The sequence below is a fragment of the Drosophila mojavensis genome, unplaced genomic scaffold (genome assembly GCF_018153725.1).
Source record: "Drosophila mojavensis isolate 15081-1352.22 unplaced genomic scaffold, ASM1815372v1 contig_36, whole genome shotgun sequence".
Taxonomy (NCBI): domain Eukaryota; kingdom Metazoa; phylum Arthropoda; class Insecta; order Diptera; family Drosophilidae; genus Drosophila; species Drosophila mojavensis.
Window position 1 is genome coordinate 12,484,594 of NW_025318858.1, and position 20,684 is coordinate 12,505,277.

Consider the following 20,684-nt stretch of genomic DNA (forward strand, 5'->3'; position numbering starts at 1 on the left):
ATGTTTGTATGTAGTGCTCTTTGAACTACTCTTTAGCAAACAATTTTATTAACTGCGCCTCAGCGCCTGTCAACGGCGTCATTATTATCAGCTTTATCATAAACATAATCAGTAGAAAAATTTCATGAAACGAATTTCGTTTGTCCGCGCACATTGAAATCAAATTTCGGCTAGCATAGATGACGACGATGTTGATGATGGCGATGTTGAATGCTGATAATAATAATGATGATGATGATGATGATAATGATGATGATGGTGATGACAAGCCTGGCATTCAAAAAGTTAACCAACTTATAAATAATAATCTCTATGCTATAAGCAGCTTTTGAGCTGGCGCACGTTTCATCTGCCTGATAGTCCAACTTTTGACGCTGATTAATTTGTGAATAGCAGTTCGAGCAAAGAGCGAAAGAGACAGCAGATAAAGAGAAGTATATATATAGAGAGTGTGTGTGATGAGAGAGGTAGCGATTGCTGTTCGCTTGATAAGCATTGCGTTTCGAGTTTTTGACCCGATAAGACAACTGACTGACTTGTTACTTGGCTCTATACTTTGGGTTTTGTTTCTTATCTTTCATCGTCGTTGTAGTCTTGCTGTTGTTTGTTTGTTGTTGCTTTTGGTCTCGTTTTATGAACATTTTTGCACGTTTTGTTTGCTTTTGTAGGCCCGACTGTTTGCTTTCATACGTGCTCGCTCTCAAAGCATATCTCATTTACATTGTTCCCTTCATATTGTCTTCTTTTCTTTTCTTTTTTTTTATCATTGCCGTAATTGTCACAGAACATTCTGTTGAGTTTGCAATTTCACTTCAATGGTGATGATTGTAAAACAACTTTGATTAATCGATAAGCTTTGAAAATGTATTCAACATTTGTTTACTCTTTCGCTTTTGTTTTATTTGCTCCAAGTGAGCATCCTTTGCTTTTGCTTTAATTTATATATAATATATAACTTATAGTTTATCGCTTTATATACTGCACTCATTATTACGTAAGACTATTTTTTCATTCTAATTGATAAATTCGATATTCGATATTCTATGAATATTCTTTGCATATAATATTGTCTAATATTATTCAACTTATCGTTTATCGATAGCCTGATTTACATTACATCTAACTAAACATGACATTGAAACACGAACTACACTTATCCTTTTTTCGATTTGATATTTCAAATAAATCGATAATATTTTTGTAATGCATATTACGCCCACTTATCGCCTATGCCATCAACAATATATCGATTAATTTAGCTTTTTTTGATAGAACTTTCCAGTCCGTACTACCAATCATGTTATCACACCTCTTTTGCAATTTCCGATTACTTCGCAATCGAATTGACACACGACTGACCAGCTAAACGAATTATGACAAACATCGTCGTTGGCGCGCTGCTTAAATCAAGATGCTATCCAATTTGCCTGGGAACCTATCACCGATAATATCCACAATCACTCACACACACACATTCCCACACACAGAGAGAAACGTTAACCGCAACCAAAAACTTTAACACATTCTCATTTCTTTTCAAAGCGCGCTCACAAATACAACTGCGTGAGAGTGGGGAATAACAAAGTTTGAGCCACTCACAGAGGGAAAGGGAGAGAGAGAGAAGTGAGGAGAGGGAGAGGCACGTAATTTAATAAAATGCCAAAGTCCTCGACTGCACATTGCACGCCAAAACAGACGATTGGACGAGGCAGACAGACAGAGAGACGACGAGAACGTGAGAGACATGTGCCGTCAGCACCGGCTCAACCTCACGGCTCACCTGCCGCCCACGCGTGAGTGCTGCCCTCACACGTGCACACATGCACACATACACACACACACACACGCACACACACAGCTATGTCTCGAATGAAATTGCAATACAAAAGTGTATAAAATGAATGTCCGTGCTTTGCCAGTGGCTCTCGCATTACGTTTGCCAATTCACAAACTGTTCCAAATGTGAATTATGAGAAGGTTGTGCAGCATGCGAAATAGCGGTAACTATATACATATACATATGTACGTGTGTGTGTGTTTGTAAGAACTTTTGACTGAATTTTAGAGAAACTTGTTGGCCAATGAATGGTAAAAGAAATTGCATCAATGCCGAAAACGGTCAACGAATAATAAATGAGACGATACAGAGTGGAGTGGAAAGAAAGTTCGAAGCATTACTTTGTATCTACAATAAATAAAAATTTAGTAAATTTGTAACAAGTTAAATTTAGATCAATGTGGATTTGAGCATGGACTTGGAATACGTATGTTTTACAAAAGAAATGTGATTTTCACTAAAACTATTTATTTATTTATTTTTTTTTTTTTTCAATTTGGATTACGTTAAATTTAAAGCAATGTGTATTACAGCATAAATATTACTTAAAATAGTAAACAAATTTTAATATTATTTAAACAAGAATGATCTTCGACTTATTATTAAAAAACAGATCAAACTCAAAGCAAATTTATTGTTATTTAATCGAATAGATAATTCTTTTGAATTTTCATTCACTAATTTTATTGAAGAATGATCTATAATTTGAATCATCATTAACTCATTTTATTGGTCATTTAAAAGCATTATCAATTATATTCATAATAATTATTAATTACGAAAAAATCAATTTTTATATTAATAAAAAAAAAAATCTATTCGATAAAATATTATTGATTTACACTAACTATATATAAATTTGGTAAATTAAAATATTACACCAAAATAATTCTTTTATCATTACATAACAGATTTAAAATTTTATAAAACATTACAGATCATTTCAATCGATAATTTGTCATATCTATTCTCAGCATTCCAGGAATACAACAACAATAATCAAAGCTTAGACCTGAGAGCATCCATTGCAGGCAATTAAAATTCAGCAATTCGTGTAAACACTTTACGCATCTCGTTTAGTTACTCTTTTTCAGCATTTTATGAACGCCCGTTTGGCAGCCGTCCAACAGCTGCCCAAACTACGGCACTGTAAGCAGTTAACTGTAGTTTTATTTCGCAATGCGAAACACTCTCTCAAACACACACACACACACACACACATGCAAGTACATTTCATTATACTGCTTCTCTCTTTCTCCCTATCTTCTTACAGCAACAGCAACAGCAAACATGCTGATTAACACTTCATTTTGCATGCAGAAACTTCAATCACTGACGGCAACAACAACAACAACAACAATGGCAATATGAGAAACGTGTCGATGCATGTGCACCATGAATGTCAACGCATAGTAACGGGAGAGAGGAGGCGACGCAGCCGAATACAAAAACCAAAAGCAAATGCAGAAGCAAAACTTAACCCAACCCCCACCCACCCAATTGAGCATACAAAACATTGACGTCGTCTGTCGTTGCCAGAGTCGTTGAGTGCACATCCTCTCTCACTCTCAGTGCCCGCACGTTCTCTCTTTTAGTCAGCCCTTTATTGTGTGCATGTGTAGCTTTGTGTGTGTGTGCGTGGCTGCGTTTTTTTGTTTTTGTTACTTTTTTTTAATACCAAATGCGCATAGTTTATGTCTATGGGTTTTTATTTAGTTTTAAACGTTTTCGCATGTTTTTGCAATATGCGCATTAGTTTTAATGGCAATGGCCAACATAAAAATACCATAAACGTCATATTAAACCACTAGCTGATGCAGTTACAACTGCTGCTGGCTTTGCGGCTGCTGTTGACGCTTGGCGCCAACGGCGCTGCTTTGCTGGTTTGTTGTTGTTGTTGTTGTTGTTGACTGTGTGCAGCAAAGCAATTGTTGTTAATGCACGCTACTTGTTGAATATGCATAAGTATGAAATACAATACGAGTAAACTTTAATTTTATTCGGTAATCTAAATAAAATCTAAGTTATGATATTTTTTATGTAAAATAATTAAAGCAAAATCTAATTTGATGCATTCCTCTAGATAAAACATGAAATAATTGCTAACAGTTATTATTCAAATCAATTAATTATAACGCTCTTAATTACATGATTATTATACATGTACTGATTAATATAAAATCGAAATATCCCTACAAAGCAGATCAACTCAAATGGAACTGTTGAAATCTATTCGAAAGATCATCGGTATCAAGTCGATTATTAACTATCGTGTGAGATTAAAGCTGTAGTTGCCTCGTCTTATTTGATTTTCATTTTCTACTTCAGTTTTTTTTTAGTTCAGCTCGCAAGGCAAATAAACGGTTATAATTGAAAAAGAATAGCGCAGACAGACATGTGGCGCCCAGCAGATAGTGGGAGAGAGAGACAGAATAAGATAGCCAGCTCATTGTTGTTGCCCTTGTTGCTATTTTATTTCCATTTCATTTGAATGCAAATTCTTTTATTCAATGGCAAGAAAATTCCACAAAATCCAGCGTAAGAGCGTCGCCCACTTAACGATAAGATGGCAAAAAAACAAAAAATAAAATAAAGAGCAACAACAACAAAAATATCAAGTAAATTTAGTAGCAAACGCATGTTGTTGTATTTGTCGCTACCGGCGGTTGTTTTATAAATAAACGGCAACAAGCTGCTCGCAGCTCAAGCGGCAACGAAAATAGAAAACAACGACAACGGCAACTAGTGCGTAGACAGCTAAAGCCGAAAGGTGAGAGCAGAGCGGAAGAGCGGCAGAGAGCAGAGAGCATACGAAATACCAAGAATCAAATCAGGCACCAAAGAGCGCACGACAAGAGAGAGAGAGAGAGCGAGCGAGAGAGAATAAGAAAGACAAACTTCAGCGGAAGGTGAGCCTGGCTCAAGCACAGTTATTTTCATTAAAAATTTGTTTTCTTTCTCACAAATCATCTTTTTCTTTTTAAATGAACTTTGCATTATCAGCTAAAAAATTATACGAAATCTATAAATAGCTCGCTAGCCACAATTTATGGCCTTATAATTGGCCCCCTCAGTCGCATTTGTGCAATTTTCTATTTTTAACCCGTTTATTTATTTTATATTTCTTTTTTCACTCTTTCTTTTGTTGTTATTGTCGATGTCTTGCATTGCTTGCATATTCACTTGTATATTTCTTTATTGTATTTTATTTTTTACCTTGGGCTTTGAATCGTTTCACCTTGCCGCTTGATTTATTTTGCTTGCCAATCAACTGTTAAGTGTCCTATTCGCCAATGCTGTTAATTAGGCATACATTTGCTTTTGTTGCTGCTGCTGCTTCTTCTTCTTTTTTTTTTTGGCTTAACAGATGCAAAAATTGCGCATGATTCAGAAATTGAGCTGATGAACATGTTTTGAAAATGACATTAATGTGACTCATTTTGTAGAAAATGTAGCCAGAAAATATTTAATTTTTTTAATTCGCTAAGCAATAAAAATACTTGCAGATATGTACATATCTTGGCAAAATACGTGTTGTTTTTCAATTGCCATTCAAATCAACTCTTATACAGAAGTGTCAAAAATGCTAATGCCTTAATTCAAATAAAATCTTATAAATAATATTACTCTTCTACTTTAGGCATAACACTGTGATAACAGTGCCAAATATGCTAAAGGCTCCGGTCTTATACAAAGCATATTATTGCTCTTCTATTTTACGCATACGAGTGTCAAATATGCTATGTACACTTTCCCACGTGCTAGAGTGAGACAGATAGAGGGACAGCTCACTCCACTGTCATATGAGCGCTCTGCCAGTCACCGATCAACTGCCGTTAGGTAAAGAGAGCGACAAACTAAACTCAAAGACCTAATCTATGAATTTGAAGTTCATATTAGCACAAAAGGCAACATTTATTTTTTCCAATAAGCACTGCACTCTTATTAAGACCCTGTATAAATGAACAAATTAACGCTCAATTATAAAAAAAAAAAAAAAACACACACACACAATCAATATACAGCGCTCATTTTCCGAGTCAGCAAACGCGCAAAGTAAATGTAAACATTGCAGCATTTTAATATCAATTATACATGCTGCACTCACACACACACACACATCGATATACGGCCATATGTATGTACATATGTATGTACGATACACTTAGTAGAGGGAAGACCCCTGCTGGCAAACAGCAATCAATAAACATTACAATAACAACAGCAGCAAGCTAAATGCGACAAAAACGTACGTACGAGAAATTTTCAACTAAAAGCCACTCAACTAATAAAATAAACAAAAACAAGGCAAATGCGTGACAAAGAGTGTTTGTGTATATTGCGTGTGTGTGTGTGTATGTATGTATGTGTAGGTAGTGAGATGAGCAGGGCTTGCGATATACTTGCATACACACTTGCACGTTAAGGCATTTTGTTGTTGTGTTTACAAAATACGCTGCCTAGAAGAGAGGCAGAACTTACATAGTAATCCACAAACAAACAAAGGCACACGCACACATACTTAGAGACTCACGCACACAGCAGGAAGCTCACAATGAGCAGAGAGCAAACGGACTACATTTTATCGATCGTTAGGCAACAAGACTGAGAGACTGAGAGAGACAGTGGAGAGCAGAGCGCGTAAAAGAGCGTAACTTACAAACGCACACAAGCATAAATATTTCATGTGCAAGCACTGCATTAATATTTCAGTCAGTTGTTGCTGTTGTTATTATTGCAGCTGTTGCTCCCGCCGCTGCTCTTAGTAAAATGTCGTATTAACACCTAATTGTGGCAAAGCAGTGGGTGAGCACGAAACGCAGAGCAGGAGAGAGTGGGCGTGCATGCAGAGTAAAGCAATGCAAGGCTGTCCATTTAAATTTGAGAGCAATTCAAGTGTTGTTCTTTTCATTACAGTTCTAGTTCTAGTTTCTGTTGTTCTTGTTTTTGTTGCTTCTAGTACTGTTGCCGGGAAGTGTGTGCAGGACGTTTAAGAGCTTCAAACAGTAAAATAAAGAGAAATGCACTAAAAATCGCACGCCTTTAATTATTTTGGAGTATGTTAAGAGCAGAAAGCAAACCGAAATAAAGCTATCAAATATTTCAAGTATTTGAAAGATGCGCTTCGTAATGTCACATGTACATATGTATATATTATATGAACGTATAACAATAAAGTTTGTATTAATTTACTTTTAAATATAAATTTAACTCTCTATTAATTCTTTATTCTCTAGCATTTGCAGTGAAACAATAAGTTCTTTATATATATTCTTCTTTTAATTCTTTAGATCAAGCTTGGAATTCAGATTATATGATATTTAATATGTATATAATATGAATGTATTAAATAATATATAGTATTTATATATATTACAGTATATATATTACCGTATTAAGATTTCATGATTTAAGAAACTCAGGAATATTTATTATACTTTTCCTTTATTATTGAATTTGGTTACTCTATATTTTTTTCAGATTTTTCTCTATTCATTTTGTGTTCGATTTATAATAAAAACATTTTTACGCCCAATCAAACATTATTCCAAAAATTAACAATTTAAATTGCATTTGATTTCCACATAGCAACAGCTTTCTTGGGGATTTTTTCATCCCTACCCATATAGTTTATCAAATAAAATGTATTCACAACATTTAATGAAATTAGTGTCCCAGCAAAAAAAAAAAAAAAAAAAAAAAAAGGGGTTAAAACTCATTGAGAAACATAATAAAAGTACTTCAGTTAACCGTTGCGTGACATCGCGAAATGGAACAGGAGTCAGGGGAGTTTTATAGCTGAAAACAGGGTTTTGTGAGTAAGGGTTGAGTTATACATACCAAACCAAAAACAAACAACAAAAATTATGTGGTTCACATATACTTGAGTAGCATAGCTCTTTAACAACCCATTGAGTTGTTCAGTTATTTGATATTTCCCACAAAATTGTTGGATGTTCGTCATAAAAAAAAAAAAAAAAAAAAAAACCAACAAAACAAACAACAAATTGATTTTGGCTGGGAAATGGGAACTGCAAGGAAATACATGCATTTTTAAGTACGATACCCATATTAAATCATAAAATGTATCTATGGAATACAAACAAATTAATAGGTAAATGAAGTATTATCGATAGAGAGAAATACAAAAGTATTATACAGAAAATATTATTGATTTGATTTGATTTGATTTATATGATTTAAACTGAATTGTAAAGTCATCGATATATTACTTACTGTAAAACAGTAAGAGTTATCGATAGATCGATACAAACACTCATCAATGTTGTATAGAAATATATTGACAAATTATATAAAATACTATATTTCTAAAAATGATTGTTTAAATTGATTTTAATTTCAAATTAATTGTAAGATTATCAATTTATTTTGTATCGATTTATTATCGATTTAAATTTAATGCATAAAACATATTTATAAAATCACATAAAATACATAAATTGAACAAATAACTCTTTCGCTACAATTTATTTGAGATCTGCACGACGCTGTGATGCTTGCAACTTTGTGGCAAGCGTAATTGGCCTACATGTGGCACGTTTCTCACGCGAGATACCAAGCGAAAGATGAAGCGGCAGCAACAAAATCGAAGAAGACCACACAACATCCTGGCTGATGTTGTTGGTGTTGTTGCTGTTGTTGCTCAACAATCAAACAAAAACTTTCATTAAAAAGTCCTTCAATAAAGGCTTCAGGTTACAATATTTCAACCACGACAAATTTTTATCCCTGCACCGGAAATACTTTGGCAGGCAGGCTCGTGCGAATGAGAGACACAGAGTGCGTGAGAGAGAGAGAGAGAGAGAGAGTGAGAACAGAGCGGGCGAGATCTAGCGACTCCCTAAAGGCGAATCGCTGGCCAGAGCATTAAGCACAAAAGCAAACAAACAAGCAACAGCAACGGCGACCCCAAAGGCTTGTCGAGGACCTGTCCCCACAACCAAGCCCTCTCCCCACCCCACGCCCCTTAGCTGTCAATATTAATAACAGCCGAAGCGGGGGAACGTGAAACGAAAGAAGAGGGCAGAAAAAAAAAACCGTCAACTGGAAATAAATGGCAAATAAGTTTTTTGTTTTTATTTGCGGGCAGCAGCCACGAAGGACACTAACCGAGTACCACCCCTCCTGATGCCCTTATCCGCCCCAACCCCAACCCCTACACGTGCCCCATTTGACCGGCGCTTTCTCTCTGACAGCGGAAAAGTGCAACTTATTTACTGTTTCCGCGTCGTCTTCATCGTCGGGCGCCTTCAATTGGGGCGGGGTGGGGGTGGCACAGTGGCTGCCTGGGTAAATAGATGAAATACCAAGAAACGAGAATCAAGAACAAGAAGCAGCAGGAGCAGGAGCAGGAGCAGCAACAGCATGTACCCCGCCTCGCAATCCAACAATAGTGAAAGGACCTTAGTTTAGCTTACAAATACCCAAAAGGCATTGAGCACACACACACACACACACACAGATAGAGAGCGTGACCATGGAATATGTTTACATCGATAGATTATGAATTCCGTGTAAGGCAAATACGATTCTTCCCCATTTTATTTGCATAGTGAACGCAATCTATTTAATTAGTTAGTTATATAGAAATTATTTAAAAAGAAACTACATGTATCTATATAACTGTATATCTGCAATGCATATGCAAAATTAGTTATAAAATATTTTTAAAGAAACTATATATTTATCTATATTTTCTCTTAAAATTTATAGGGTATCAGCAATACAAATTCAAAATTAGTTGGACAAATAAATAAATAAAATAGACAAATATATAAAAAATTTGTTTTTAATAATTTACAGGGTATACTGTAAAGCTTGGCAATTTTTTTTTTTATAATGTATATATATATGTACAAATATTTGGGAAAAAAGGTTTCTTTAATTAAATTGTTTACAAATGAAATAGAATTATAGACTTGTTGATCTTTTTGTTCTTTAATAATTTATAGGGTATCCTTTCTGCTTCTTTCATAATTTAGGGGAAATCGCCAAGAAATTGCCAAGTTAGTTTGTTATATTTATATACAAATATTTGTAAAATAATCTGTATCCTTTAACCTTTTTGTTTTATCATTTACATGGTATACGCAATGCACATTATAAAAAACGATCTACTATTACATAGTTTCACCGCCTTAATCAAAAGGAAACAACTACTTAAGAAGTATATTCACCTCTTTTTTCGTTAATAATTTACAGGGTATCCGCAATACAAATGTCAAATGGCCGCAGCAAAGGACTTGACAGTTGCACTCGCAATTGCAATTGCAGCTCCCAGTTGTTGGCTTAAAGTGGCGCAAGCACTTGGCTGTATGTATGTCTGTGTGTGTGTGTGTGTGTGTGTGTAGTGAGCTGCCACTTGCCACTTGCAAGTGGCAAAAGATACAGGTAGGACTTGGCCAGGTCAGGAGAGGGGTGCGCTGCGTCGCTACGTTTTGCCAAGGCAACATCAACAAATGTCGTGTCCTTCAGTTCTCAAACTGCAACTGAGCGCCAATGGGCGTGGCATATGCAGCACATGCAACAGTTAATCATTTATATGCGCTGCCAAGGGCTGCCCAGTTGCCGTATAAACAATATGCTGTCACACGTCCAGAGGAGACGACGCGACATCGACAACGCCTTGAACGAAGCTCAACAACATGGGCATTACGAGAAAGAGAGGGAGACGAAGAGTAAGAGTGAGAGGGAGCGTGCTAAAGACATAGAGAAAAGCAGGTCGAGGTCCTCGAGAAGAAGTGGCCCGCATGTAAAATGCATTAGCAATAACAAAAACAAAAGAAACGATAGCAAAGATGACATTCGATGTAATCAATTTATATAGATATACATAGATCACAAAATTGATATCTTTTATGAACAGCAACTGAGGCATAAAAACTCTACTATATAATAATAGAAAATATTTCTTGAGCAAAGGGTCCCACTATCTATTGTATATAAATATATAATATAAATATAATATAAAAATATTTATATAATAATATATAAATTAAGTTTTTGTTTTATTTTCACTTATATAATCTCAATTGCAATCTTTGCTATTTAAAATTAAATTCTCGTGTTCACATTGCTTTATCAAGAATCCTTTTTGCAAAGTTAATGCTTAACATTAAAATTTAATTAAGCATTAACATTTAATCGAATAGAATTATATACGAAAAATTCCTATTTAACTCAAGCTTAAATAGAATGTTAATTGCATAATCATTTCCATAGAATTTGTGTTATATGAGAAAAGCTGTCCATGAAAATTCTCATCATTTTTATTAAATTTCAATCAATTCAGTCTTATTCCAGTGAAGTCAGCTTTATTTAAAAAAAATATTAAGATGTCATTAAATGTAATGTATTTAATAAACTCTTAAAGAGCTCATCCTTTTAAACAAACACTTATAAAATAACTCTAAATGGATTATTTAATTGAGCAAAAGCAAAAACACTATAGGATATTTAATTATGAAAAAAAAAAAAAAAAACACACAAAATTCTATAAGATATTTATTTATTTTTTTTTTTTTTTTTTTACAATACACATGTTGTGTTTAGAAAACCTAATAGAAATTTAAATTTTAGGTAGTAATAAAAATACAAAAAAAATCTATAAGAAATACCAACAATATCATTTTTAACCACTTCAATTTATTTATACATTTTTTTCTAATTAATTATCATTTCTCACAAATCAATTCAAAATTTACTGCAAGATAAAAAAAAAAATGTTTTCAAATTCAAATTAATTAATTAGAATTTCCCTGAAATCAATTCATAATTTACTTCAAGTTGAAGTTACTGTTTCTTAATTCATCTCATTAGCAACTTGAGTGTATCATAAACATTTATACATATATGTATATGTACATATGTACATATATTGCACTTAAATAGTTTGTACCAATTCCGTGTTCCGCTCTACAAACATACACACATACATATACACACATGTGCCACACATCAAACTGAATGCATGATTCATGTTGCAATTTCTTGTACAAATAACCCAAAGTTCATACGAAAATTCGTATTTGAACTGTGGCACCAAGCCTCAAGCCAATAGCCTACCAATCAAATAAATCCCAGCCCTTTTGCAAACTGCGACTCCTCGCTCAATCTCTCCCTCTCCCCCTCCCCCTCCCCCTCCCCCCCCCCTCCCTACTCTCACTCTCACCTCACAATCTCCATGCACACTTAAGCTATTGACCTACACACCTAATTGATATGCCGCACGTTGACTCAACAATCATAAGGCAAAGCCCAACTGCCCAGCCCCAGGTAAGGTAAGAGTAGTGAGAGATGTATTTAGGGGGGTGTGTGTTTTTTTTTGTTCTTTATAGGGTTCCTTTATAGGGGACCTTGGCAAAAATGAGCAGAAATCTCCCCGGGGATTTCAGTTTTTATGTTGAAATTATACATTTTATTATGTCATTTAAATGCGATGCCGGAACAAGAAGAAGAAGAAGCGCCAGTCAGAGCGGCAAGTAGAAAAGAGAGAGACAGAGAGAGAGAGAGAGAGAGCATGTAAACTAAACAGACAGTTGTTGCCACTAGGCGCCCAACTAGTGCCTGGCCCTAGCCTTCGGCCGACCATAAATCAGCAACAGTTAGAAAGGATGTAAAGCAGCAGGACGCAAGGTAAAGTCCAAGTTCTCACTCTCCCTCTCTCTCTCTCTCTCTTTCTCTCTGGCAAACTTTGCTGCAAATTGTAGATGGCAGGGGTGAGGGCGATGGCGAGGAAGAGAGTTAAATGTAGAGCGTTACGGAACCACTGCAAAGCTCTGGTTGGGGTGCAAGTTTTATGACTTCGCTTCAGGATACGAGAAGGATACCAGGATACACTAGGCTGTCGCTTTGTGAGTAGGTATGACTGCGTACGTGCGTGTGTGTGTGTGTTTGTTCAGCGGGGCATATGTAATTTTCATACCTTATAAAATTGCAAAGCGTGCAACAGCGAATGAAGAAAAGATTTGCTCTTAATACCTTATAAATAGTTGAGTGAAGGATAGGGTGGGGTTGACTACTATATATATATATATATTATATATATATTAATTATATATATATATTAAATATATATATATATATATATTAATTATTTTCTACATCATTTCCCGCCACTATTTATTAATTAATTATAATTTTATAATTTTTAATTAATTAATTATAATTTTAATAAAAATAATAATTTATACAAATTTTGGCTTTTTATTTTATAAATAAATTCCCGCCATTATTTAATCTATTCTAGCCTGCCAGGCTAAGCTTTAGCTACGCCTACAGGGTATCTGATAAACGAGCACACTCTCTCAGCTGGCTTAATTCTACTTCATTCTTTATTATTTTGATTTTTGTGCGAAAAAGGATTTGGTGAAAGGACAAACCGTCATGACAGATGTTTTGCCGCCACTCGAGGGATGCAGGCAAGCGAAACAGCGACTGGGGGCAGACATAGAGTGCCAAAAAGAGAGAGAGAGAGAGAGAGAGAGAGAGACGGTGTCACTATGGAGAGCGAGGGAGAACAGGCAGTATTCCTTTCGTTGTGCTGCCAAATTGTTTTATGTGTGCCCTTGACAAACGATTGTGGCGCTTGGGGCGCGTGTGTATGATATGGGCAGGCCATTCAATTCACTGCGACAATTAGACATTTGTTTTGCCAGGTTTTTTTTTTTTTTTTTTTTTTTTTTTTTTTTGGGGTAACTTTTATTATTAGCAGCAAATGCTGGGAATAGAGATCGAGTATGAGGGCTTTATTTATTGTTGTTGGACTTTAATGGCTCAATTTATTTAATACTATTTACGTTACGAAATGTATAGAAACATAAATTCAATAATATTTTGGTAATAAAAATTTAATTAATTTATTAATGAAATAATAAAAATTTAAATAAATTGGTTTAATGATTAAAGTAAGTTACTGCTACTATTTAAATAATTAACACAATTAATAATTGTTTACAAATTAAACAATAATTAAGCAAAATATATTTCTTAAGTAATTTATTAGTATTTAGTTTTATTTCTTTTATGTATTTACTTTCATGATAGCCATATAAATAAAAAAAACTCAATTGATATTCCTCCATTTGAAATTTGTTTATATCATAAAAAATATTATAGTCTAAAAAAAATCGAATTGCACATTAAAATTAAAATCATACGGCATATTCTAGAATTCAAACATACATACAAAGCTTTAGCAAAGAAAAGCAAATATATTTTATATAAATATGTATAAAATATAATTACACATGATTTATAAAAATATAAATTAGCTCATATGTAAATCTTATAATATAATATAATTATAGCATTTTTAACGCAATGATTTTTATGTTATATTAAGTATCTGTTTAAAGAATAACATAATGAAATATCATAGAATTCAATTTATTTAGCACAATTAATATATGCATCCCAATAAAGTTAATAAATAACATCTCGTATAATTGTTCTCCAGTTAAAATTTTCAAATAGTTTAACAATCAAATTAGGTTTGATGCAAGCTGTGCGAAATACAATTAAAATTCTGCATAGTTCAGCTTATCATATGACACTCTCCATTTGCGGTAACCCTTACCCATCGCTCCCCTCCCCCACCCTCCTCACTACCCACTCCACCAGTACCATTCACATCAGCTACCAAGCGAAGATCCCTTAAGGGACTGCGTATAATGAAAATGAAAAGGCTGCTTGCAGCTAGCACTTGCACTCACTTAGCTATTCATAACTGACTTACACACACACACACATACAGAAACACACACACACATACACACACACACACACTCACACACAGCCAAACACCGACAAATTTAAATAATTCAACGAAAGAAATTCGCTTTTAGCCAATGCCAAAAGCCAGCGAACGAGAGAGAGAAAGGGAGAGAGAGCGACAGTTGTGAAGTGAGAAGCGCAAAAGCCACAAAAACCAGAAACTTGCAGTCGCGTGCAGCTGTCTGTCTGTGTATGTGTGTGTTTGTGTGTGTGTGTGTGTGTGTCGTAGGGCAGTACTTGACAAGGGCTAAAAGCACCGGAGCCCTGTGGCTCAGCATGCTGAAATGGAGATTGCGGCTAAAAACTCGCGAGCGCTTTAGACACACATTAAAATTTCAATTTTATACAAATTAAAATTTTATCAGCATATTTTCGGCTGAGCGTGTGTTTGAGTTCTATATTCAATTAAATATTAATTGACATTCAACTGATTTATTTGATTTCAAATTTGTTAGGTTTTTTTTTTTTTTTTTTTTTTTTTTTTTAATTTTAGTAGGTATTTGTGTGTGTGTGTTTTTTTTTATAATTTAAATTTTAAAATGATATTAGATATTTGGTTTTGGGTTTTTTTTTTTTTTTTTTTTTTTTTAAATTTAAATTTTAAATTTTATTTATTATTTTTATTTTTATTTATTTTTTATTTAGCTCAAATGTTTTTTTTTTTTTTTTTAAATATTTAATTGTAATTTTAATTATTTATTTTTTATTTAAAATTTGTATATTCCTTTTTAGTTGAATTATCCCTACTTCTTACAAATTCCAATATTTGAATATTATTTCATTTATTTTTCCGCCCAACTTCGTTGTTCACTCAACACAGTTATCACTGTAGCTAAATACTTTGTTACAACCCATGTCTCTTAAGCCTAACTCTTGACCCTATTAACATACAAAATCTTGCTTTGATCTCTTGCCCTTTGCAATTAAAATGCAGAGCTTGTTCTTGGCTTGACTCAAATTGATTGATTAATTAACTCGCAACCATTAAATGCCAAGAACAAAACTGAAGCTAACTGAAAAATAATATTAAAATTGACTAAATAAATTTATAAATATTTATCTAAAAAAGAATTACAGATGAACTAGATAAAAGTATAATCCCCAAATATTTATCCAATAAAACTTTTTTAGTTTGTCAAATTAGTTAAGCTGTTTTATGCGTTTGTTAACTGCCCACAGAAGGGCGTGTATATGTGGAGGCGTGGCAGGCAGTGAGCCAAATTGAGAAGTTGCTCAAGCTATATATATATATATATATATATTATTTTATTTTTCTTGCTCCTCTTCGTCTTGGCCCTCAAGAAATAGACGGCAAAAGAAATCTGTTATGGTTAAACTTTACGCGCACAGTAAAAACTTTTCGACAAATTGCAGCGAAAAGTGCACACAATGCTTCAAGAAGAAGAAGAAGAAGCACAAGCAGAGCAAAAAACAGCAGGCGAAACAGTGCGTGGCGACGCCGGCAAAATATATATACATATATATACAGACATACATATTTATATACATATGTATAAGTATAAGCTGTGTATATGTATTTAAGCATGAAAAAAAGCTTAAGAAAAAAACTTTTAGATTTTTCTACTTTGGTCAAGGTGGGCATTAAATGGAGAGAGGGGCATAATAAAACCGCAAACTTGGCAGCACTCTTTTACGCTATGTCTCTCTCTCATTATCTATCGCTCTCTCTCTCTCTCTCTGTCTCTCTTTTCCTAGCTGTTATCTTGCATAGTGCGGCTGTTGCTTGCGCTCTGTTTATTGCCTGGCGCTAAAAGCAACTGGGGACCATTTTTGGTGCTATCTCCCTCCTCAACCCCCCCCCCCAGACACACACACACACACACACCCACCCTCACACCCTGCCTTCGTCTCAATCTCTTATATTGTCTATGCATTTCAAGTCGTAATGTGGGCGTACAATTTTCAATTATACATTTTAGTGGTCGCCGCAGCTCATTGACAGTAGAAAAAAAAAGACAAAATAGAAGAAAAGTATATTTATACAAACATACATACACACATATATATATATATATATATGTATGCATGTGTATGTGTATAAAAAGGGTTGCCACAGAAATGAGAAAAGTTTTTAGTTGTGGAACTTGGACGAGAATATGTCTGTGAATTTCCGCAGCTTATATACATATGTATACATATTTACACATGTACATATGTATGTGTGAGTGTGTATAATGTGGCATTGGGGCACCAGCAGCTTGGCTTCACATTCATATTGAATGAGCAACGATATAGCAAATGCATAATATATACATATACATCTGTCTATATATGTATATATTTTTATATTCAATATACATACATACATGCATATGTATGTCTTTCAATTTTGTATTGCTCCAACTCAACCGTATTGAGGTTAGGCGTAGATTGAACGTTGCATTGGCAAAATGTTATTTGCTTCAATTACAATAGACAAACGATCCTATGAAAACAGCCGCTTTTAACACTCATGGATCTATTATGAAACATTTCATAAAAGTCAACAAATCTAAACGAAATGTGCATACAAATTGTTGTACAAATATTAGTATCAACATCAAAATTCCATATTAGCTCAAAGATTAGTTAGAAATAAAATATATTTATTTGATAATATTTTTCTAAAGCTTCATTTCGACATTGTTTATATATTTCTCTATTGATTTTAAAATATAGACTTTCCTTCAATAATTGTGCTATGGTACACAAAATTTGTTCTGTTGCTAAAAAATCTACCCACTGTTTGCTCAGAATAGAATGCATAAAGAGAATTGCGAAAAAGAAATCCCGTTACTTTCCGGTCACAATTCATTTGCATTTGACGATTTAGAGAGATATGCATATGAAACCCATAAGAATATATGTAAGTTGTTTGGAATCTTATTAGAATTTCCAAAGTTCTAACCAGTTCAAATTGGATAGGTAAATTCTGAGGGGTATATTACGAATTAATGAATTGATAATAGTTTACTCACCGTGGTTTAGTTAATTTTTTCATATGTATATCCATGTCCCGTTACTGTCGATGTCGATGTTGTTGTTGTTGTTGCTGCTGGTGGTGGTGGTGGAGTAGGTGTTGGTGGAGTTGGTTGGTTGGTGTCGTTCCCCATTCACATTCGAATGACTTTACATGAGTGCCTCAAATTTGGTTTATGGGGTTTTTATCTTTGGGAATTATTTGAAGGGTGACTAATCCAATGTTAATGCAATTGGCGCAACAGCAACTCCTGAGAATTTCTTGAGAGGCGTTGCTCTCATTAGCTTGTCGTTGTTGTTGATTTGTTGCTGTTGTTGTTGTTGTTGTTGTTGCTGCTGCAGCTGCTTCTTCTTCTCTAGTTGTTTTTTGGGATTTTGGGTACCGCATGAGTTGTTGGTGTTGTTGTTGGTGTTTTTGTTCCTGGCAGGTTGCTGGCGTTGATTTTGTTGGTGTTCTTCTTTAGTTAACATTTAACAATTAAGTTTAATAAATTTTATATTTTGTATTTATTATATGATTTGTTATCCGTAATATTGCTCGATTTGCTGTATTGATTGAGGTTATGGTTGTATGTTTTACATGGTTGTTATTGGGTATTTTCGTTTGTTGTTGTTGTTGTTGTTGAAGTTTAAGCACTTGGGGCGCATATAAAAAATGTGTATTTTTTCTTCTTCTTACTTTAAACTTTTTAGAATTTGCACTGTTTTTTTTTCAAATGGTTTCTTTTGTTTTTGTGTATTTTTGATAAATTTTGGTTTTACGTTTAAAGTAAATTTGCTAAAGTAATTGCATGGATTTTTATTTATTTATTTATTTTTTTTTTTAAAGCAAGCTGATCAATTTTTTTAATTTTCATTAATTACTAAGTGTATTCGTTGTTAGAAATATATGTATGCAAATATCTATATATATATTTATAAGTAATATATATATATGATTTAATATGCTAATATTTAAAGATTTGATTGCATCGTTCGAATTAACGCACTTTTTATCAACTAATTAAGACGACTTCCGTTTTGCATCGTCATTTTCATTATCATCATCATATTCCTTATAATAATCATCTTCTATATAATGCATGCATATTGTGTGTATAAATAACGGTATATAATGTGTATATATAACTATTGGAAGGCGTACTTGTATAGGCTTTATGAATTTTTCTGCTCATAAATGTTATGCGTTCGTTTGCTTATTATTTTGTTAAAGCTAATGGCTACAAATTTGCATATTTTTTGCTTTGTTTTATATCATTCTTTTCAATTTATGTTGGTATGTAATATAATTCCCTTTATTTATTTAAGTATTGCTTTTTGTTGAGGCGCTTTTTTTTATTTTTTGTTTTTCGTTTTTTATTTTATTTTTTGTTTTTCGTTTTTTTTTTTTTTTAATTTAATTTTTTTTAGGGCTGTAAATTTAAATTGATTATTTAAAGATTGCAAATTATTGAAAATCATAGAGTGGTGTGACCAAATGCCTAAAAGTTCGTCAAACCCAACTGAGGAAAAAAAAAACAACAACAACTACTCGAATACCCAAGGACAATAAACGCTCTCAAATTTGATCTCTACACTCTTGCGCGCTCGTTCTCTCACTCTTTTACTCTCTCAACAGCTGTTAAGTATATTAATATACGCAACAGTGTTGCCAACTATCGTTGTCAACCTCTGCAAGCGAGACTACAACAACAATACACACACGCTCGAGGATGTTATTTTTCCGCTTGCATTTCTATACGTCTAGCTGTTCGTTCAGCTGTTGATCGCAATTGCATTTGCATGAGGCACAAGCAGAGTTGCCAACCACATGGTATGATAGACATGGGGTGTGTTGCCAACGTTTTTGTTAGAGCAGCTGCGACTTTATTTGAGTGCGCGGCTTGCGCTGATGGAAAAAAGCAGGTGTTAAATAAAAATCAAGAAAGATATATGTACACACACAAAATACATACTAAGAACATAAACATGGCAGATGAGCCACAAGACAAATAACATAATAATTTTGTAATTATGTATGAGCAGCTAGGCATGCGTATATACATATTAACATGTGTGTGTGTGTATGTGCGAATGCAGAGAATTGTCTATGCACAGTTGTTTTTGTAGTATTTCATTCATTATGATACGAACAGTTGTTGTTATAGGCATAGGCAGCCCAAAGGGCAACGCACGCATAACCGTTTTTTTTTTTTTGGCGTTTGCTTTGTGCTTGTCGCTGCCAAACAACAAAAACAACAATATCACGAGTACCTTAGCGTTAGTTCCGTTACGCGCGAGCGAGAGAGCCCGCGATTGAGCGCCAAGTGCCGTTTGAAAAATTTACAACAACAAATTTAGCTTTGAAGTCAATGCGCATTTCACTTTTTCTGTACCGTTTTTCTGTTGTTGCTGCCTATGCGAAAGCGAAATTTTTATTTTATGCTGTTGTGGCGGCTGAGACGGCTGCTATTGATTTCATTAATTATTGTTGTTGTTTCTATTAATTTGCATAGCATTTGCAGGCGCCACAGATCGCAAGAGTTGGCGAGAACGAGAGAGGTAATAATAAAAATAATTCCCATTTATATATATATATATGTATATGTATGTGTGTGTGTTTATGTGTGTTGGTCAAAAGGGGCGGCAGGCGACGGTAACGCGGCGTTGCTCTACTTGCGACAACGACAACGACGACGACGACGCTACGAAGAAGGCAATTGTGACGCGTTGTTTCATTTTGTTGTTGCTTTTGTCATAAATAATTAACAAACACAACTTACGTATTATATTTGCTTTTGCTTTTGCATTTGCATTTGCATTTGATTTTGCTTTTATTTGCTATTTGCTTTGCATGAACTCTTCACTTATTGCACTTGTTTTACAATTGCTACACACCACTTATTTGTAATAATTTTCTTTATATATAAATATAAATATATATATTTTATTATTTATTTAGCATGGCGATTGGTTCGACGGGCGCGTGTAGATGGAAAAAATTTTACGATTTTCGCTATTCGCTTTTACATCTTATCCGGCGCGACGACGTTCTGTTACTGTTAATAAAAATCTGCTTACACTGGCGCCAACT

The 20,684-nt window shown here is 34.0% G+C and overlaps 1 long non-coding RNA gene across 1 annotated transcript in view; it reads right to left on the bottom strand.

Annotated features, from left to right (window-relative positions):
* LOC26528192 overlaps nucleotides 1–18,383 on the bottom strand; it is a 32,758-nt gene extending 14,375 nt beyond the window's left edge. Inside the window, exon 1 of the long non-coding RNA XR_006357050.1 lies at nucleotides 17,611–18,383. This is a non-coding gene — a long non-coding RNA (uncharacterized LOC26528192). The remainder of the gene's footprint in view (nucleotides 1–17,610) is intronic.
* Between the last annotated feature and the right edge of the window lie 2,301 nt (nucleotides 18,384–20,684).